At 37.3% G+C, this 23,563-nt stretch overlaps 1 long non-coding RNA gene across 2 annotated transcripts in view; it reads right to left on the bottom strand.

Annotated features, from left to right (window-relative positions):
• Positions 1-810: 810 nt before the first annotated feature.
• Positions 811-23,563, bottom strand: part of LOC109278327 (uncharacterized) — a 52,102-nt gene continuing 29,349 nt past the window's right edge. Inside the window, exons 2-6 of one of the 2 annotated variants that reach the window (XR_002085610.2) lie at positions 21,599-21,694; positions 20,388-20,463; positions 19,754-19,844; positions 8,260-8,350; positions 811-1,034 (exon numbers count right to left, since the gene is read on the bottom strand). This is a non-coding gene — a long non-coding RNA (uncharacterized LOC109278327). The remainder of the gene's footprint in view (positions 1,035-8,259; positions 8,351-19,753; positions 19,845-20,387; positions 20,464-21,598; positions 21,695-23,563) is intronic. The other variant, XR_008421759.1, reaches the window with a different exon arrangement.

The raw sequence follows: 23,563 nt of genomic DNA, 5'->3' as shown, positions 1-23,563 counted from the left end.
TTACTTTGGTGGGTATGAAGGGTCTTAACTATCAACTGACATTTGCTCCTCCATAAATTTTAGTGTTACTTTGTTTAATTCTCAAAACTATCACATTAGAATTTTAAGTAGAATTTCACTATGCTTATAGATTAGTTTTGGAAGAACTAACATCTTTACAATGTTAAGCTTTCTCATTCACAAACATGTTAATTTTTTCTTCAAATAGCAGAAATAGGAAACAATATCCCACATCTACCCCCAAAAATTTTTAGATAATGACAAAATGGTCTAATTAGGTTTTACATAGGTGCTGGATACTTGAATAAAGATTAAAGATTTATTTGGAGGAAATTAAGACCTATTTCATTTAGTTTTCTCATTTATAAAGCAAAAACTACTATCTCAGTGCTAGTCAAAATAGCTGGTCATGACTTGATTCCACTGATAAAGGGAGATGAGATACCTATACCAGAGTTCTTATTTCATCAAGGAAGTCTTCTAAGAAGAAAACACATCCACATAATTATTGGAAATGATTTCTAGATTCCCTTTTAACTGTTTCTATTAAAAAGCTATTTCTATTAATTTTTCAAATTTCTGAAAGTGCTTTGATTCTTTATGGGTTATTTTAACAATTTTGTTTTCCTCTAGTCTTTCACATATCAATACTTTCATTGATTATAAGTCATCTTTACAGAAGAGGAAAGAAGAAAGAAGATATAAGTTAGAGAAAATAAAGCACATTATCATTTCTGTGTCCCAGTGGCACAGGGAAGCCAGTTAAAAACAAACAGTAGTATTAGTTGATTAATTGAAGAACCCAGAAAATCAGCACAACTTTATTTTACTTAAGCATGTTGTTCTAATAGGTGTTTTCTGGAGAAACACTTTATAGGGAAAAGTGGTCTGTCCTCAAGATACCTTCTTCATCCATAAGCTTCTGAATTCCTTTTTCCTTCCTCTTAGACAATTTCAGTAGTTGATATTTTTCTTCTCAATCCAAGCCTCTTTGTTTAAATGCCTGTATCATTATTGTCTTCTGTAGGGGAGAACTGGAATCAACACGTGATTAGACAATGTTTACCACCAAAGTAAGGGGGGCAAAAGGGATGAAATAGTCAATGGTATTTGTATTTCAGAATTATGGCAAGAGTAAAGAAAGGTGTGAAACACTTTTTTAATGCTCCTTTGTATCCTTCTCCAGCCAACTCTGACTGATCTGCAAATTTACGTATGGAATTTCTTCAACATATAGAAATAATTCTATAGAAATAAGATATAGAATAATTCTGACTATACAATGTGGCTGGAGTGGAACACAGATGTGTATACCTGTTTTAAAACTCTACAGATAGTGACATGGAACTGTAATTATGGTTTGTGATGGGAGCTCATGTGCCTAATTATATATCTAATTCTTAAATCAAATCAATAACACCCTATCAAGCTGTCCAGCATATTATTGAACCCCCTCAATGACAATGAACACATTTTCCAAAGCAACCTTATGCAACTTTAGATATTTCAGGATCCAAGAAATTCCTCCAAAATCAGTCTCATGGCGACTTTCAGAAATTGGTCTGATGTCTTTCCATTGAAGCTATTAAAAATAAGTCCAATTCACTTCACCCAAGATGGCCTTTCAAATTTTTCAACTAGATTCACTTCCGACACACCCTTTTCCAGGCTCAACACCTTCATCTCTTTAAGCTTTTCCTATATTACAACATTTGCAATCCATCTCACCAGCTCTGTTCTTGCTATCTGAACACATTATGGTTTGTCTGTATCTGCTCTTAAAAGGCATCCTCAGAACAGATGAAATCCTTCAAATGAAATCTCAGAACCTGGGAGATCAAAACTAGTTTTCACTCAATTTAGATGCTATACTTAAATGACTGTATTTTAATATTTTATTTGTACTGCTCTTTGCGGCATCTATATCACACAAATAGCTCACGTTTAACCTAGGTAACCTAAAATTCCTAAATGGACAACTCGCTTTCCACAAATTTATACTTGGTGCCAACTTTTGGCTCTTAGAAAAGGACATTGCATTTGTTACTAGAAATATCTATCAAATTAGAGTTGATCTACTGTTCTTGCATTACCATTTTGGATTTTGCTTCTGTCATCATTTCTAGTCCTCTCTGCTTCTGTACCTTCTCTATATTCATTCACGTCACTAATAAAAGTGCTCAAGAGAAGAAAGACTCGGACGGAGCTCTGGCACTGACAGCAGGAATTGTCCTCCAGACAATGACATGGGTTCATTGGTTGAGCAGCCCTGATTGTATCCTTTGAGTACGTTTCTTTCAATAGCAATTAATTTATTTAGTTGTATTAGGTTCTAGTCCATATTTCCAAATGATTTCCAAACAGGCATAGCAAGAGCTTTCCAAACATTCTGGTCCAAACATTCTAAGCTTACCATACTATCCTTATAACTCTTACTGTAAAAAAAGCAAATGAGGATTCAACTTCGGCCCACTGACAATTGACAGCTTTTACAAATGCTGCTTTTCTACTCACGGTGCACCAAACTATCCGTTTAATAATCTCGCCTAGAGTCATGCCCAAATTTGATGATAAAAACCTACCCCTGTCAACATCAGGCATACCTAGGCTCTCCCCATGTTTCTTACAGTTTCTTCTCACTATGTTATAATTATTCATGTATCTGTGATTGAAGGCAAGAGCTGTATCTAAGGACCGTGCCTGACATATGAAGTATTTGTTGAATGAAAAAGTGAAAAACCCTCAGTCATTTATAGTAATTAAAAATGGAGGCATTGAAAAGATTTTATATATTTTTTTAATATTTATTTATTTGGTGGGAGAGTGCACAACTGGGCAGGGGCAGAGAGAGGGAGACAGAGGATCTGAAGCAGGCTTTGTGTTGACAGGCTGACAGCAGCTAGCCCAATGTAGGGCTTGAAATCACGAATCGCAAGATCATGACCTGAGCTGAAGTCAGATGCTCAGTCGACTGAGCCACCCAGGTGCCCCAACAAGATTTTAGATAACAGGTGTAGTGGAAAGACTAGACTAAGGTGGCACCTATGATTCCTACCATCTGGTATTTACACCATGATATAAGTGGAAGCTGTGACTTATGTCTAACCAAGTGAATACAGCAAAGGTGTCGGGATATGTTTGTTTACAAGCATATAAATATATTACATAACACTGCAATGCCCATCTTGTGAGGAGACTCCCCCTTCATTGATGGTTTTGAGGAAGAAATCATTGGGATAGAACTACATGGCAAGAAACTGAGGGCAGCTCCTAATCAACAGTCATCAAGAAATTGAGGTTCTCAAGCCAATAATACACACACACACACACACACACACACACACACACACAAATGAATACTGCCAATATCATGTGAGCTTGGAAGCAAACCCTTCCCCAATCAAACCTTAGATGAGATCTCACCAATTGGCCCCTTGACTTCAGTCTTAGAAGTGACTCTGCTAAGCCGTGCCTTGACTTCTAAGCCACAGAAACTGTATATCCAAATCATCCAGGAAGCTTTGTAATCATATACATGTTCCAACCTCAATTTTTAGAGTATTATGAAAAAGCCCCTTGGGAATTCTGATGTTTACCACTGTGATGAACCCCTGACCTAAACTAACCACCAATTTTATTATAAAAATTAAAACTAAAATTATGTAAGAGTAGTACCTTTCTTGTTATCACAGTGCTAATGACTAGAAGTCAGGACTTACTTTTCCCCTTTCACATTAACACCTTCATACATACCCTATGTACTGACTACTCTGTCCTTAAACACACAAAGGATCCCACATTAACAACAACAACAACAAAAAAAAGGTGGGAGAAGACTTTGTCACACCTTCCCTCTGTTTCCATTCCATTCATTCTTTTTAAAGGAAGTTCTAGGCCTGTTACTGCCATTTCACCACTCACTCCCATGCTCTACAACTTTTGATCTTACTAAATCCACTCACTAAGATACCTGTAACCTCTTATAATCCACAGGATACCATGCTCACCCTGTTCTTTTTCTTCTATTATGGAGGCACAGCCCTAAGTGATAATAAATAAAGGACAGAAGCAAAGATCAAGAACAAAGATTACTGCCCTACATCTTCCTTGGGTTGGGCTGGTTTATGCCTTCTCAATTTCAGCAATAGCATGCCATTGAAGATGGCAGGAACTACCATCAATCCCAGGGTTTATTTAATAGTTGACTTCACCAACCAGCCCCCTTGCCTTCTAGTGATTAGAGAAAACTTTGTTTTACATTCTCAGACTTACCAAAGAGTAAGTAAGCCAGAAGCTATTTGGGTATCAGTCTTTTAGTCCTAAGAAACTATGAACACTATAAAAACAATACTGTTAGAGGGACCAGCCCAGGGACAAATATTCTGGAATTCTCTTCCCCAGCAGGCCAGGCCCTTATTTTCCTGTCTTCAAGCATCCCTGTGGCCTGAGGCCTGCAGCAGTGAGAGGTGAAGGATGGTTCAGACACGGACAGCAGTCCGCTCAACCCATGTGAAGACAATAGTCCTATTGGTACAATTTCTTTCCTTGGCTACAAAGGTAATCTCCTCTTAAGTGGTTAGTGGTAGAAATTTTGGTTTGGTAATACTACATTAATTGGAAGGGAGGAGTAAATCAGATCTAAGATTGTAACTGGATCCCTCCCACAGCCAGGCAGAAACCAAGAGAAAAGGTACTGCCTAATGAATAGGTGCTCTAAATGAATATAAAGGAGACAAGAGATTCTGATTCCAGCAATGTCCAAGCAGGGTATTCAAGGTATGCTTTATTCTTCAGCAACTGTGCATTTAGTCTTTGCTTTTCCCTAAACACTCTGCAAGTTGTGTTAAAGTATGCCTATCAGTATTCCACTAAAAGACACATGTCTCCACATTTTTGCTATTTTGTTCATATTTATCATAAGAATCTTGGTCTCCTAGGCCCATCTGTGACCTCTTGGTCTTGATTCCAGAACCACCTTTCTTATCTGAGATTATAGATTTTGAGTGCATCTAGGTCATACCTGCTTATCGTATAATATCCTTGCCTCTGGCATGCATCTGCCTTCCTTGTAAAACAATCTTTTCTGGACTTTCCTTAGGTCTCTTTTACATGCCCCCATTTTTAAACAATTCATGCCATGCATGCTAACTTCATCTTACCACCTCAACTCATACTCTTCAATGCTCCCTCTGTAAAAGCCCCTTTCTTATCCTGAAGCAAGAGGCTCAGAAGTTACAGTGACAAAGTTTCTGGTACATCAGTGTCCATGGCTGCAGTGATACATTCTTTACCTAATCTAACTTATATCTGTCCTCTCAGCTCCTCTGAAAGAGATAAGCTATTCTATTAACAAACAGGTCAGACTGTGTTCTCCTGGCTATCCCCAGATTGAACTATAGTTCCACTAATGAAATTGTGCTCCTTCACTTGGAGAACCAGAGCTCGAACTTGAGAGGTTTCCTTTCAAACTTATAATCACTCTTTCCCTATAAATCTGCTCAGAACTGACCTCAAAACTATAATTTCCCTCTCGGGCCTCTGGATTCTTTCTTCCCTGAATCCATTTTGGTTGCGCTCTTTGTGTCAATATTTGTATACACCCCAAAGTTTTGACAGAACCCAAATTTGTCTCTAAATGGATCCCTCCAGTATAACATCAACTTTCCCTAGATACATCTGATTTTTCCTTCATATAGTCATTTGGAAAGACATCCAACTCTTCTCTGTCTCTCCATTTTTACTAGGAAAAGAAAACTACTTTATTATAATTTATTTAAACCATCATGTATAACCATTTGCAACAGATTTTTAGAACGGCATACCAGATTAAATATATATATTTTCTTCAGATTAAACATGTTAAAATATAATCTTCCAATAGGTAAAAAATAAGTAACATGAGATTTCCATTTCAAATTAAGTCTTTTAACAAGCCAAAGGCTTCTAATCCAAGACCATGGATACCATAAAGAATCAACAACTTCATAATGAAGAGAGACCCTGTGCCTACACAATAGTGATGAGCACTGTCCATTTACCCAGCTTCTGCTGAAAAAACAGGTATGCAGTGAGAATAAGAGGGAACAAAAGAGTTTGCATCCCCTGATTCTCCTTCTCTACCCTTCAGGTGATCCCAGGAGTCACATCATTGATAGCATTTCCATCAGGATGAGACTCTCCTGTTTGGGAATGTGACATACAAGGGAAAAGTTAGAGAGCTGCACCTAATAGCAAAACAAATCCAATTATGTACCAGCGATTTTAATGCCTTTCTGAGATTGAAGTGGCTCACTAAAGCTCAGACTGTAAAGATCCAGGGAGCATGTTTATTTATTTATACCATGACTCCCTCCAAATAGGATTTGAGGCAGCTCAGTGAGCATGTTAATAATGCTTATTCTCAAGACCCTATTTACCGTGTTGTGCTGCAGGAGATATCATTACCCCTGTTTGCTCTTAGAAAATCTGACTTTTTGGAGGGTTTTTTGTGGAACTTTCTGGAATTCAGAAGGGACCTTGAGGACTGCCTTCCTCTGATCCTGCAGGATTGTGAACATGGGAGGGAAAGAACCCAAATACTGGGGTGGAGCCATCACAGAAGGCAGGATTAAAATGAGCATGCAGGGTTTGAGGATGCCCAGGTAAGTCTTGGTGCACAGAAGTCAGTGCCCACATGAGGTCCCCATCTGGAAAGGGAACTTCAAGAATTAGTGAATGTGTTCCTGACACCAGAGGATGAGGCTTGTTATGGGTATTAAAATTTTCTTCTTGATATATGTGATGAGAGCACTGTATAGTTTGGAAGCCTCTGCTGTCTAGAAATGAATGTTTCTCATATTTCTGGCTGGGAAAACAGGTCAAGAGAGAAAAAGTGCTGACTGAGAGCTCACTAGGTACCTGGTACTATGCTTGGTGTCTTCCATATGAAGTTTCAACTGAGCTGTATAAGAAATCTGCCAGATTGGAGCTGTTGTTCCCCTTTGTGTAGTTGAGTTCCAGAGAAGGGTATCTCCTTTGCCAAAGGAGAGGCAGCTGAGAAGTGATGAGGCTGGAAGTCAGGCTTGAATCCATTTGTGACCCATAGATGTCTTATCTTTGTGCTAAGCTGACTGATACCCAACACTGTGCCTAGCATACAGCAGGCATAAGACATGTTTGCTTGCAGGAATGACACAAAAATATAAAAACTACTCATTCCACAGATATTGACGGAGTGCCTACTATGTGCCAGACACTATGAGTCAACATAGGATAAATTCAGCACTAAAATTGCAATTCTAATGTAAATCAGCTTTAATATGAAAATGAAATTAGGCCAGCAGGGAGGCCATAAATGAGCCTATTATAATACATCCCATAAGAGGAAGAGCAGCCAGGAAAAATGAGGTGAAGGGATGATGAGATAATGTAATTTTAAAATTGGCTTCTGTTCTCCTGAAATACTTTTAAGATTTTACTGCAAAATTACACAGTCATCAGGAATATGCCATTTTTAAAAGACTTTCTCACTTGGGTCAGTGCATAAATAATAATACATGTTTAAAAATGCATGACTATTCATTAAACCATTGACCACTTCCAGCCTATTGAGTACATAAGTATTTTAAAAATTACTTTAATACATATTTACCCAATAGACCAGAAAAGTTCCTTTGGTACATGATGTGCATTTAAAAAGCTGCCTGCATAAGGAGTTATCGGATCTAAACCAGAGTTGGCTGCCGACTACATAATATGCATTTTAAAGAACAACCTAATTATGTGCTTACCCAAGAGAACAAAGTTAATACTGAGGGTCAATAATTATTACCTTCCTTTACTACCTTTTATTTTTTTCTGTCAAATAAAATAGAGAAAAAGAAGTTTATATCTGCCCTCTCGTATGTTTTATCTTGACAACTACTGCCTCAATGCCTCTCTCACCCCCACTTTCAAAAAACAAAAACAGAGCGGGGGGGGGGGGCAGTGGGAGGAGAAGAGACAGAGAGGGGAGGGGACAGAAGGGAAGAAGGGAGAGGTGGTTGTTGTTTTCTTTTCTTTTTTTAAGAAAACTATGTGTAATTAAAAGTAAGTACCTTTATAGCAAATGCAGATGGTCAAAAATCCATCTTTTAATGTTTGCTATTTTCTTCCCTTCTGTACTAAAAGATTATACTATTAACCACAATTTACTAGTGTTCCCTGTGTACTTTTACAGAAACATGACTATCTCTCCCCTTTCTCTTTGGTAAGACACAATGATAGAGATTTCTTTCTCACCTTGCACAAATGTAAAAGTCCTCTGTTATTTAGTCATGGAATCTGTGTCTACCAGCACGATGTGGGAGAGTTCTCAGCACAAAATCTATTCCTGTTCACAAACATGTAAAAATTAAAAGGTGTATTTTCAACAAATATACTAATTCACTAGTTTCTCTGCTCACTGCTCTTATTGTCCTACACTGATGTGAGGAGTGTCACCCCACCAGTAAATGGTGCTGACAGACCAGATAGCAACCTTCACAACCTCATTCTAGAGACAACACTCCCCCTTAATTTCTAGTAATGTAGAATCACCCCGTTAGCTCTAAAGAGCACACCCAACATGCAACTACCACTTTGTATTTATTTTTTTTGATTTAACGTTATTTTTTTATTTTTTAAAATTTACATCCAAATTAGTTAGTATATAGTGCAACAATGATTTTGGTAGATTCCTTAATCCCCCTTACCCATTTAGCCATCCCCCCTCCCACAACCCCTCCAGCAACCCTCAGTTTGTTCTCCATATTTATGAGTCTCTTTTGTTTTGTCCCCCTCCCTGTTTTTATATTATTTTTGTTTCCCTTCCCTTATGTTCATCTGTTTTGTCTCTTAAAGTCCTCATATGAGGGAAGTCATATGATTTTTGTCTTTCTCTGACTGACTAATTTCACTTAGCATAATACCCTCCAGTTCCATCCACATAGTTGCAAATGGCAAGATTTCATTTTTTTTGATTGCTGAGTAATACTCCATTGTATATATATACCACATCTTCTTTATCCATTCATCCATCAATGGACATTTGGGCTCTTTCCATACTTTGGCTATTGTTGATAGTGCTGCTATAAACATGGGGGTGCATGTGTCCCTTTGAAACAGCACACCTGTATCCTGTGGATAAATGCCTAGTAGTGTAATTGCTGGGTCGTAGGGTAGTTCTATTTTTAGTTTTTTGAGAAACCTCCATACTGTTTTCCAGAGTGGCTGCGCCAGCTTGCATTCCCAACAATGCAAAAGAGATCCTCTTTCTCTGCATCCTCGCCAACATCTGTTGTTGCCAGAGTTGTTAATGTTAGCCATTCTGACAGGTGTGCAGTGATATCTCTGTGTGGTTTTGATTTGTATTTCCCTGATGATGAGTGATGTTGAGCATTTTTTCATGTACTGGTTGGCCATCTGGATGTCTTCTTTGGAGAAGTGTCTATTCATGTCTTTTGCCCATTTCTTCACTGGACTCTGTTTTTTGGGTGTTGAGTTTGAGAAGTTCTTTGTAGATTTTGGATACTAACCCTTTATCTGATATGTCATTTGGAAATATCTTCTCCCATTCTGTCAGTTGTATTTTAGTTTTGCTGATTGTTTCCTTCACTGTACAGAACTTTCTATTTTGATGAGGTCCCAGTAGTTCATTTTTGCTTTTGTTTCCCTTGCTTCCAGAGACGTGTTGAGTAAGAAATTGCTGTGGGCAAGATCAAAGAGGTTTTTGCCTGCTTTCTCCTCGAGGATTTTGAAGGCTTCCTGTCTTACATTGAGGTCTTTCATCCACTTTGAGTTTATTTTTGTGTATGGTGTAAGAAAGTGGTCCAGGTTCATCCTTCTGCATGTCGCTGTCCAGTTTTTCCAGCACCACTTGCTGAAGAGACTGTCTTTATTCCATTGGATATTCTTTCCTGCTTTGTCAAAGATTAGTTGGCCATACGTTTTTGGGTCCATTTCCAGGTTCTCTATTCTATTCCATTGATCTGAGTGTCTGTTCTTGTGCCACACTTTGTATTTAGGTATTAGATGTCAACTTGTTGTAGAACAGTGAGTCATACGTCTATGAGTACAGATGGTTCCTATACATACTATTCCTAAGTGTTATTCTTTATCACTCAATGGTATTTTGTTTCTAAAAATCTATTTTGAATAGGTTTACTTCCTCTCTTTACCACCATTCCCCCATTGCTAAATCAATTACATTCTATCTACAATAATTAACACAGAAATCTTTCACAAATTCTATTTGAGCCTTAAGAATTGTCTACTTTCTATTCTAGATGTGTTTATTTCAATCAGTCCAGAGAGATGAATTCAGGTTTGTTAAAGACGGATAAAAAGACTAAAGTCAACTTATTTTTTAAAATTTATCCCAATAATTTATAATTTATTCTTCCTTCTTTTCATTTTTTAATCATTGTTTCATACCTGAAGAATACCCCAGAGATTTAAAAGCTGGTGTGAGTTTCTTAAATACACTTGGTAATTTTATAGAGGAGGGGAGAAGTCTTAGAAGAAGCTAAGTGGACCATAATTAAAGCAAAGTTTATTTTATATCAGCACAGTAATTAAAATATAATTAATATTTAAAGAAACAACTCTAATACTAAAAACATATATCTAAACTCCCAAGCAACTATACTAATGAGCTCAATGATTCAACTTCATGTACTCATGCTTCTTACTCTCCAGTTGACAAGAATAACAAGCATAATTGGAAACATTTTGTAAATATAAAGTCATTATTTTTATTGTGGATATGGATATAGATGTATAACAAAGAACTAAATAAAATTTAAAAATAAGGTCAACATCATAAAGCTAAACCACCTCCTATTACTCAGATTGGCTTATTTTAGACACATCACTCTCTATGAGCAGTAAACTCTACTCAAGGGTCAGGTTCACTTTCTCCTTTTAAAACAGCTATAAGATACATACTAAAAATTAGAACAAACTAGAAGACTTTAGAGTCTCTAGGCTGTTTGCCGTGTGTAGTATTTTTCTAAGCCTCTGAGAAATACATCAGTACCTGTTTGTTTGAGAGCATGCTCTCCTTCTGTTCTAATAATTTTTAAATACATTTTGCATTATTTTTAAATTCCTTTGGCCATTAGATTCACTGACAAAACAAAACACACCTTAGTCTAATGGCATGAATTTTCTCTGTCACCATCTGGGTTGAATTGCGGTATTAGGAAAATCAGTTTAAATGCACATCACACAATCTTTTTGCATGTTCTTTCTCTAGGAGTTTTCTTCACAAAGTTGCACTTTCTCTTGCCCAACCACATTCCTCCCTCAGGCATGATATGGTGCCCTCTCTTCACAGAACTGGAAAAGCATGACTCAAAAAGGAAACCAGATTTATTTTTTAAAGGTGAGATTACACCACTTTGTTTCTAAAACCTAATGAGTGAGTGAATGAGTGTTTAATTGAGAAAGACAGGAAAAAGAAAGAATATGGATGCTCAAGATAGTATTTAAGAGCTTCCCTTCTTATTCTAAGTTGGATTTCCAGATTTAGAAAATAAAAATATAAGACTACAAGTTAAATTTGGATTTCAGATAAATAATGAATATTTTTATGTCGGTCCCATGCAGTATTCATATATACTTTATACACTACAAAAAAAAAATTTTTATTACCTAAAACTCAAATTTAAGTAGGTTACCTATATTTTATCTGGCAATCTATCTCCCAGCTTCTCCTTAGTGTAATACTCAACTTATTTTATTATAAACAAGTACTTTGGGGATGGGCTCAAGCTAAGTACTCCCCTAAAATTGGTCCAAGTTTAGCAACTTTTTTCCTTGAATTGGAAAAAAATTTTTTAAACAAGAAAGGCAATCTTGAGCTGCAAAATTGAGAAATTGCATGGATTCAGACTGCCCAAGAGCTCATCATTTCTCAGAAAATTAAGAGAATGAGAAATGAAACCATTCCATTTTTCATCCTCCACCTACAAATTATCTATAATTACACCCATTCTTATCTACTACCTTCAGTTTTAGAAGTGTCTCTCTTTCTATAAGTCCTTCAGATCTTATGCTAACCCATTGTGTTTGATTTTCAATCAAATGTCCCTCTCTTCCCTAAACTCTCAAACTTTGACTTTCATCTACTTCTATCCTCATTCTACATACATATTCATCTCATATTCAGACCTAATCTCCACTAGTTGCATCTTCATTAATCACCATCTTTTCACAGACAAAAGTAGGCAACAGTGTTGACTTCCCTTCTTCTTCCCATCACTCATCATTAAGTGCTGAACCAGGGAAATAGATGAGAGCCCATAAATCCTTTGTATGCCAAAATAACATTCCTAAACTTCACTGTAATGTTCCCACACAAGCACCAACCAAAATATTGTATTTCAACTGTCAGAAAAAAGATAAAACTTCAAAAAGACATGAGATTTACTGTATGAAATTATAAAATTTATGTTATATTCCATTTAGTTCTACAACTAAAAAAAGAACATATTTTCATCCAAACAGAAAATAAAAAGAAAAACTTCCATCACGATATAATGAAAAGACATATAATTATTACATCCAACATTTCTGAGCTTCATCTTACAAATTCCTTTTTCATACATGTCTGTGCTTCAACTCACTCCATTCTCATTTCTGCCCTCACCACCCCATTGAAGCTACTCTCAGTTAAGGCCATCAATCTCTTCTTATTCTTATACGAAAGGAACATCTGTTAGCCTTTATTTTATAGTCTCTGATGTGATTGAACACTAGATTTTCCCATTCATGAAATCCCCTTCTCCACTGGTATATTATAAAGACACCCTTCCTGTCCATTTTCCTACCTATTCAACACTTCCTTGTAGCCATGAATTCCCTCCTTAAATATGTGTGCTCCTTTACATTCTATACATTTTCCTGGACAAGTCCTAAATCTATGGTTTCAATTGCCACTTACAAGCTGATGACTTCCAAATGTTTATTCCCAATCCAAAACTCACTCTTTTTTTTAATGTTTATTTATTTTTGAAAGAGAGAAAGTGTGTGAGCAGGGGAGGGGCAGAGAGAGGAAGACAGAGAATCCCAAACAGGCTCCGCACTGTCAGTACAGAGCTCGACATGGGGCTCGAACCCACAAACCATGAGATCATGACCTGAGCCAAAATCAGGAGTCAGACACTTAATCTGAGCCACCCAGGCACGCTTCTAACACAAAACTCACTTGTAAGTTCCTTCTTGATATGTCCACCTGGATATCCCCAAATTCAAACAAATTGAAAAGTAAACTCATCCTCTTTAAACTTAAATCTACTCTTCGTCTTTTACTTAATCTTTCAAAAATAACATCTTCCTTCCTTCCTTCCTTCCTTCCTTCCTTCCTTCCTTCCTTCCTTCCTTCCTTCCCGCCTGCCTGCCTTCCTCATTTCTCAGAAAATTAAGAGAATGAGAAGTGAATCCATTCAATTTCTCATCCTCCACCTACAAATTATCTATAATTATACCCATTCTTCCTCTCTCCCTTCCTTCCTTCCTTCCTTCCTTCCTTCCCTTTCCTTCCTTCCTTCCTTTGTTTGCAGAAATAGCATCTATTTAGTCACAAAAGTCAGGAATACCTAACAGAGGGCCATAACAGATTAAGGACCTCTTGCTTATAATGATATTTGTCTTATAGTAATTTGTGTGCTGATTTTTATTTCTCATGTGATATAGTAAGTTTATCATTGATTTCCTAGAAATAGCATCCAATAAAGGTTTGGTGGATGAATAATGAAAAATTTAATTTATCTAGAAAAACACTGATGACTAGTATTATCAGCTGGGATTACATAGATCATGCCTAGTCTACAGGGATTTGTGTCTGTGTCCACAGGTTCAGCCCAGCCTCCAAAACTGCTGGCACATAATAGGTTCTCCATAAATATTTGTTGAATGGAAGAATTAAAGTGTGTTTTGATAGAGACTATACTTTCCACATTTTTCGGAAGAAGTCTATGACTATAAGAGTGTCCTAATCACAATGCACATTATTTACCTATTACTAGATAATGTTACCCCAAAAACTTAGTGGCTCGAAAAGACACAGAATCCTGTGATTCAAGAACCTGGGTGACAGCTGAGTTGTCTGGCTCTGAGTTTCTCACAAGGCTGCAGCCATCTAAAGGCTCAACTGAGAAGGGTCTCTTACTCTCTCAGATGGTTGTTAGCAAGATCTAATTTCTTTCAGCTTGTTTGAGACCTCAGTTTTTAATGAGCTTTTGGCCAGAGACCTCCTTCACTGTTATTTTGTTGTTACTGTTTTTGCACATGGTCAACATGGTAGTTTACTTCATCAAACCAAGATCACCTGTTGTAATCTAATCACACATGTGATATGCATCACTTTTGTCACATTCTGTTCATTAGAAGCAAGTCATGAGGGACCAACCACACTCAAGGGGAGGGGATTTCATGAGGGCATGCCCCTTACTTGAAACAGTTATGGAGACAGAGTCGGGGAGAAGTGTTCATTGAGAGCTGTGTCACAAGCTGCCTACCACATCGTACATAAATACTCTTCTAGGAAATAGGAAATCACTGTAAGCAGAAACACTCTGGCTTATGACCACAACTAGAACTACATTTATATAACTATTTCAGCCATGTAAAGAAATAGCCTTTCCACCAATATTAGTAAATAAACAGAATTTTTCCCTAGAGACAAAGAAGAAACCTTTCTTCTCTCCATTCAAGAATGTCTTCAAGAATGAGATCAGATCAAGTTACAAGCATATTTTTAAGCCCTGTTGTCCACATCCAGACTTCCCCTTTCCTTCTGTGCACAGGCCAACCACCTATATAAAATGGCAATGAGATGCTAGACTATCATCAATTTGGTCAGTCTGACTTGAGCTGGACTCAAAGTTGAGGACCAGAGGTAGATACAAAGGTCAATATCTGTCTGGTTACAACTTCTCCCAGACAAATGACCTATTGACTAACTCTTAGGTAAATGCCCATCAATAGTTTCAAATTCCACATAACCTCAAAGGACATTAAATCTATTCATTTCTGTACTGCTGAGTATCCACAGTAGATGCAGAAGGATTTAGAAATGATTAGATAAATGGTGGTTGGTTGTAGGAGTCAATTCTATTATTTGGTAGAATTTGGACAACACATCAAGTTTGGAAGTTAATAGAATCATGTGCAGGAATTTAGAGTATTGAGAGGATTCTTTTGGATATGGACAGTTAAAGCTGCCTGGTTAAAAAGATTTCACAGGCTTCCCTGTATAGCTTCTAAAGCAAAAGCAGATTCTCTGCATATTTAACACCTACTACTGTCTATTCATTTTCCATTCATACTCTAAAATCAAAACCTTGCCAGAAATTGAGAACAAAGAAGATTTTGAATTTTTATTGGAAGACAATCATTTGAGGTGACTGATTATGAGTTAATTGCCTCTGAGCATTTCTGGAATTGCTGCTTATGCATTTTCTTACTGCTGACAGGATCCCTAATACTGACAGTGGGAACTGTTTCAAGTAAGATCATGCAACATAGTTTTGCATCCTTTTTTTAGATCTGTTTGTGTGGCAGTAAATGAGTCTCTTTTGAGCAGGTCCTGGGGTAAAAATTTATATATTAATGGCCTTGGATTTGGGGACACCCAGAAGTAGGAGAAATTGGGAACTAAAGAGCAATTCAGTGCTTTATGTGTCAGAGAAACCTTGAAGGAAATGAGGAAAGAGAGGTACATGACTCAGACTCCAAAATAGGGAAGGAGGGTGAATGCATTAAGATTCAAAGGCTATAGCTTGACAACAACCTAGTATGGCAGCCTTATAATGGGAAGGACTCTGATCTGTGATTGTAATCCTACCTCTACCTCTATTCCCGCTGTGTGATCTTGGGGCTAGGCTTTGTAATCTACAAAATAAGAGTATTGAAGTGCTTGATCTGTAAGAACCATTCAAGCTGTAAATTTCTCTACCGTGACCTGATAGAGGAAACTCAATCAATTTCTGGCCTACAACCTCCCTATCAGTTTATATTTCTCTCCTCTTGGCACATTCCTCCCAGAATTCTCTCCAGCCTCCAGATCTTATCCTGGGTGAATATTTTCACTCTTCAGCAGTCAAACTCTCTGGTAATTAATGCTGCATAGTTGACTAGTAATAAAGATGTGAGTTGATAATGGCTGAATGAATGACCCACAAGTAATAGCATTTTAAACATAAATGGACTCTCAAAGACTAACACATTATGACCCAAAAGATTGAAATTATAATGATGAACTGAAAGGAAGTAGAGTTAATTTTTTTGAGCTTAAGCAATCATCTACCCTGATTACTCATAAAGCTGTCCTGGCTGATTTGTCCAGAGTGAGTAGTTCAAGGTAGAAGAGTTGAAAGAATGCCATATTAGCACAGACTTTGAAAGCAGACAGATGTGGAGTTAAGCCACTGTTCTACAATTTGCTAGCTGTTTGACTTTGAGCAATTTACTCATCTGATCTTAAATTTTCTCCTATAAGTGGAATTAATAGCGCCTATGTCCCACAATTATTTTAAAGAATAAAAAAGATAATATATCTGGGACACAGTACCCATGTAACAAATGCTAACTATCATTATTACTACCTCTTCTTTGGGAACTTAATGATAAACTTCATTTTTAAAATCAAATGATGCTAGTTCCACTCTCAAATGGAGACTACAAAAAGCTTTGCTGTTTTAAAAAATGAATATACAATATAATATCTCTGCCTATTAAAAAAAGTGACACTGGCCCAGTATAAGAAAATCAGTCCGATTATTTTATAGTTACTTGTAATTAAATCTTTGAATACCGCTTTACCTCACGAAATCAAACCTTTCCACTTTCAATGGAAACCTTGAAGTCCCTCATTAATGATGGATAATTTCCCTAAGTTTTCAAAATTCTCTGTCCTACTTAGATAATGTTTAAATGATGGAAATCAATTTAATTTAAACAGAAAAGGACTGACCTCATGCTATGGATCAAATAAGTACAAATGAGAAACTAATCCAAAACATAAGCTCCCTGGATCTGCATACTTTATTAGTCCTTGGACACTGACTATTCAATATTATTATTGTAGCATTACTTCACTACATAAATCCCTTTATGTTTTATTCAGATCTAAAGCTTTTGCCTTTAACACCAAGTGCTGAGGAACTATGGAGCAATGGGCTGGGGGAGAGCTCCCTCCACCAACAGGGGTCAAGAGGGAGGCTTGCACAGAGAGACCTTCATGTTCAAAGTAAGGTCGCCCTCTGGCCTCCCCAAGCTTTTTATCTACAGGGTCCAGAGGGGTCCCCAAGTGCTAATAGTAAGCCTAACACCCCTGATCTTTTACACCTTCACTGCTTAGTGTCAAGTTAAAGCACCAAAACTTTACAACTCCAGGTAAGACTGCCATTTTTTTGTCCTGCCTCAACACTGATGGTCCAATCTAGTCTTGGGACTAATTTCAAAATGCCTTTCATTACATTCTTTGTCTTCATCACAGGAAACCCTGTACTCTTTGGTCATTTTTCTTCCCTGAACTATCTTCTTATTTTCCCCTGAGAAAAAGGAAACAATCAGATGAGTTTCACAAGTTTCACTACTATATCCTCCCACCTATCTCTCTTTCTTCTCTCATTACAGTGAGCTAACGTCAATGTCCCTGGCTAAGCTTAACTGTTCTACTTAGCAAGGAGTATCATCAGATCTTGCCTGCTTGAGAATATTGGTATGGCTGATTTCTTCTCTCTATTGCATTTTGAAGGCTACTTTTTCTGGTACCTCTCTTCTATCAACACACAGGCATGGTATTATTTCTCCCATTAAAATACACAAAAATTGTCCCTGGACTTCACCTCCCCTGCCAACCACAGACCACTTTCTCTCCTTCCCGCTACAGCAAATACCTATACAGAAGTCCCTGTGCCTACTTGTGTCCTGTTTCTCTCTCCCTTTTTTCTTTTAAATTCTTTCCAATAATGTTTTTGCCTCCACGACTCCATGGAAAGGCCTCTTTTTCTTATGGTTGTCAACACATTTTCATCATTACTAAATCCAAGAGTCAATTTTCAATCCTCATCGTACTTCACCAAGCATTTAACATATTTGATCATTTACTCCTCCTTGTCATGGTTTCCAAAACCCCACACTCCCCTGACTTTCTCATCACTCACCAGGCACTCCTTTCACTCTCTAAGGTAGTTTCTCCTCAGCTCACCAAGCTCTTAACAATGGAATAACCCAGGACTTGGTGATCCCTAAACCTCACCTATTTTCCCCCTACACCTATTCCTTGGTGATTCCATCCAAGGCTTTAATTATTCCCTCGATGCTGATGGCTCCCAAATTTAATCTCCAGCCTGCATCTTACCTTTCCACTTCAAACTGCCACTCCGTGCCTCTACATGCATGTCTAATAAGCATCTCCAGCATAAAATACCTCAACTGAATTCCCAAACTGGTTCTTTTCCCCAAACCTTCCACCACACACTTTCTCAGGGGTGAGCAATTCCTTTCTTCCAGTTGCTCAGGCCAATGCCTTGGAGTCACTCTTGACTCTTCTTCTCACACATATACACTCTTATATTTTATCCCATCCAACACCAAATCTTATTAACTCTGTCTTCAAGATATATCCAGAGTATTACCACTTTTCACCACCTCCACCGCTATTATTCTGGTCCAAGCCATCATTACATTTTGCCTACATTTTTGCAAAGGCCTCCTGGCTTCCCTCCCTGTTTCTTTCCATGAATTCGCAACACTGTAGCCACAGGAATCCCAGGAAAACATGTATAAATTGGACAGATCATTTCACTCTTCTGCTGGAAGTCTTCGATATCTCAGTCAAATTAAGAACCAGTGTTTCTGGGGGCGCCTGGGTGGCTTAGTCAGTTAAGCATCCGACTTCTGCTCAGGCCATGATCTTGCGGTTGGCAGGTTTGAGCCCCACGTCGGTCTCTGTGCTGACAGCTCTGAGACTCAAGCCTGCTTGGGATTCTATGTCTCCCTCTCTCTCTGCCCCTCCCCAATCCATGTGCATTTTCTCTCTCTCTCTCTCTCTCTCTCTCTCTCTCTCTCTCTCCCTCTCTCTAAAATAAATAAAAACATTTTTAAAGCTAAAAACAAACAAACAAACAAAAACAATGTTTCTGAGATTTCTGGGAGGCTCAGTTGGTTAAACATCCAACTCTTGATTTTGGCTCAGGTCATGATCTCATGGTTTGTGACTTCGAGCCCCACAATGTGTTCTGTACTGACAGTGCAGAGCCTACTTGAGATTCTGTCTCCCTCTCTCTCTCTCTCTCTCTCTGCCCCTCACCCACTCACTCTCTCTCTCTCAAAATAAACACATAAACTTAAAAAAAAAAAAAACCAACCAATGTTTCTACAATAGCTTCCATAGCCCTATAGGATCTGCTCCCTGCTCACTCTTTTGTCCTGTAATCTCTCACTCTCCCTATGTTCCATCCTGCTGGGCACCTTGCTCCCCCTCAGACTTGCCAGGTGCGCTTTCACATCGGAGTGTTCACACTTGCTGCCCTCATGTCCTGGAATGTTCCTCCCCCAGATATCCACATGACTCAGTCCTCCACCTCTTTATGTATATATAGTCTTTTTCAGGTACTGTCTTCTCAGAAAGATTTTCCCTGATCACAATACTTAAAATTATAAACCCCAACTTTCATATTCCGTCCTCCTCCACAGCTTTTTTCTTTTGCATTTTCACCATATAACATGCTATTATTTTACTTACATTCTTCATTAACTGTCCATCTCTATTAGGATGAAGCTTCTTGAGAAGAAGAATTTTTTAGTTTCATTTTATTCTCTGCTATCTCAGGTGCCTAAAGCAAAGCAATTATTAAAACATGAAAAATTCATAGATATTCAGGAAATATATAACATAGTCTATTATAGTGTTGTTAATAATAATAATAATAATAATAATAATAATAATAATAATAACAAGCACTGTATAATGCTTATTATGTGCCAAGCACTATATTAAGGGCTTTATGTATGTCTATTCATGTCATTGACTCATTTCATCTCCATTTCCACATGAATCTACAAGTAGGTAAGACTTTTGTCTATATTTTAGAGTTGAAGAAATTACAGCCCAAAGAGGCTAAGAAACTCTTATACTGAGAGTATGTGGGAAATTAGAATCTGAACATGGAATGTATACATTACTTCTCTAGGTTCTGATTCCTCTATTAAAATCAGGAAAATAAGAATTTTCTTGTGGAAATTATAGATAACATATACAAAATATAAAGACAATAGCACAGTGTCTAACTCTGGCAAGTCAGTATGTACGTGGAAGCAATAATTATACCGCAACTATTCATACAGAGTAAACTTCAGTATAAGGAATCTTAAAATACCTTTCTAAATGGAAGTGCTGTGTTATTCAATCTCCCAATTTGTGTTTTGATTGGTGGTACCAGACTTAAGGCAGTCCTTCAAAATCACACAAATGAGAATTAGTCTTTTCTGTCTATCTATGGAAAAAATAATTGGGGCTTCATTTTTGTTTTTGTTTGTTTCCTTAGCTTACCAGCTGTATTATATAAGCCTATATCAATGTACATACAGTCTAACAATGCAAGCATATTTGTTTTTCAAATCAAAGGGGGAAGACTTTATAAGCCAGTCAGTATTCATCTTATTTGTGTAAGACTCTAATCTGCTCTTCATTTAAGCTTACAGAGCTCCAGTATGAAGAAATCTTTAAACCCCAGGCCTACTGATTAGCACGAGCTCTGTTCCAGTACCACAAAGAAGTAAGAAATAAGGCTTCATATAGGGGCTCCAAAATGCAGTGGGTAGATTGATGTCCCCACTTGTGTTTCAGTGCCCCCAAAATACCTTCACAGCATGTGCAACAGTATGGGGGCTCTACTGAATTTGTATTCTGGAAAACAAACTAAAAGGTCAACACGCATGTATATTTATAATGGAATTGGTATTTGTTAATCAATGAGGGGAAATGTTTCTTCCTTTGTAGCAAGTTCTCAAACTTTTCTGGGGAGAGCCTGCAGCTAGCCTTAGAAAGCTCTTACAAATTACACATCAATATTTTCTAAGATACTTGGGACAAAGCACTGTTAAACTAATAGTCTACTGGCTTTATAATTTCAATACTAAAACTAAGATGCAATATTAGACTGGTACATTTTTCATGTTCTTTAAAGGGAGAAAATATACGAGGGTAAAAGTGGAGTAGAAAATTTTAAAAAATAATAATATTTTTTTTGAAACCACACCATAGTGTAAATACCCTCAGATTGGCAAATATTCTTTAGCTGGAAACTATGGGTGAAGCATGTCAATATCACAGGGGACAATAATCGTCAACCAGCTTTATCAAAATAGAGATCATACCTTAATGTAAGTCTTCTCTAATAAGAATGGTAAAAGCAGCATTTCACCCCTAACTCCCAATTTTATACTTATAATTGATTAGTCATTTTTTTTACCCCAGGTTAACTAGTTCTGAAAACATTTGTTTGTATGACTCATAGAGATATCTAGAAAAATAATTAATCATGAAAGCATCACTTCGGGAATATAAAATGAGAGTTTCTCAGTATACCTCCATTTGGTTATTCAGGTCAAGTTGTCTGATAAGATCATTTCTCCCAAATCCATATCCTTCATACCAGGTGACTCCTGTTACCGAACACAGCACCTGCACCAGACAAAGTAGTGGGAATAGTGGACCATGAGTTCTCCACCTCTATTCCCTCTATTGTTTGCTATAGTCATTACATCATCTCTCTTTTTGAGTCCACCAACTGTCATAATCCTTTACAATTTCACCTTTGGAGATTATTTCATATACTTTTAGTTCTAATTTTCTAAGTCCTAGCAACATAGAAGAGAATCCCTTGCAATTATTAGTCACATTATCCAAGCCACATTCTCACTTCTAGGAACATCTGGCAACCTTCAAGATTAATGTCTTCTTGCAAAACTTAATCACTGAAGTCAGTACTTCCTTGCCTGACCTCAGCCCCCTGCTCATTTATTTATTCTTTCTCAGATAGTACTTAGCACCCACTACTTTGCATATGATACTCAATAAATATCAGATTAAATTGAGATTCATCCAGGGGCACCTGGGTGGCTTAGTCAGTTAAGCGTCTGACTCTTGGTTTCAGCTCAGGTCATGATCTCACAGTTCGTGGGGTCAGCACGGAGCCTGCTTGGGATTCTCTCTCTCTCCCTATCTCTCTCTCTGCTCCTCCCTCACTTATGTACTCTCTCTCTCAAAATAAATAAATAATTTTTTAAATTAGATTTATCCTTTTGTTTATTACAGTTCCAGTAACTTTGTATTATAAGTGAACTTCTGGGTTGTAAATGGGTTTTAGTTTCAGACATGAGTGGCTTGGAAATCAGTGGATGGAGTAATTAAGCAGCAAACTTAGGTTAGTAGAGAAAAACTACAGTAACTGAATAGGAGGTAAAATTAAAAGGTGATAGGAACACACTCAGAGAAGACAAAGCTGATACTAAAGTGAGTCTGGGAGAAGATTTATAACTCATACAGTATAATAATAATAAATTTAAAAGTTTTGCTAGCACATATATGTAAAATGTGAGCTATAGTGGAAGAAGGTTGATGAGCAGGGTGATATGATATTATGAAGAGACAATGGGCAAAAGAGAACTTGAAAGGGGGATTGTTATGAGGTTACAGTTGCAGTTAACATGTGTTATCCAGGTACAGTGATATTCTGTCATGAGTAAGACATTGTAAGTTTAAATTTTTCCTCCTAATAAGAGGTTTTTGTTTACTAACAAAGCAAAATTGCTTTGTTGTTTCAAATAAGGAGTTACTAGTCATAGTAAGAGAGCTTATACAATTACTTGATAATGTCTCAATACATTGTGACTGCCTTCATCCCATAGTTCTATTGACTTGCTTTTGAGGGAAATGGAAGAACTAGCGATCCCATCTCTTAGATTGACAAATAATGCAAAAAAAAAAAAAAAAACAAGTTCCCTTAAATTTGTGCAAACAAAATTCAAATGGAAGTTAACCAATTTGTGTACATTATTATAATAACCCTGCTGGGAAGCAGCTGCATATAATATTTTAAAGCATAGGCTTTGGTGTTGAATGAACCTGGGCCAGCCATTGCCCCACTATTCATTAGTTGTGTACCTTTGGGAGATTCGTGGCACCTCTCTGGGCCTCAATTTTCTCATCTGTAAAATGAAGATAACTCCTATGCCACAGGGTTAGTTTGGAAATTAAATGGTGTGGTACATGTAAGATAACAGCTATGTAAATTGAACTATTTATGACAATAACAATGATGGTGACAGTATCATATTGTGACATAAGCATCAAAGCAGCATGAGTCATTCCTTTTTCTCTCCCCTTTGATGTGCAACTAATCCAACGTTCATAACTGAAAAAAGAAAAGTCCCTCTGTACAACATACCAGGACACCTCAAAGATCCATTCATCTGTTCACCAAAAGTGGGTGGGTTGGACAGCAGAGGAACAGCAGAGCAAGGGAGGTGGTGACAGAGGTGGTGATGGCAA

This window comes from Panthera pardus, unplaced genomic scaffold (genome assembly GCF_024362965.1).
Source record: "Panthera pardus isolate Hobbes unplaced genomic scaffold, ASM2436296v1 HiC_scaffold_13, whole genome shotgun sequence".
In the NCBI taxonomy this organism is placed as follows: Eukaryota; Metazoa; Chordata; class Mammalia; order Carnivora; family Felidae; genus Panthera; species Panthera pardus.
The sequence above is the reverse complement of the archived record's forward strand: the minus strand, read 5'-3'. Positions and strand labels throughout refer to the sequence as shown.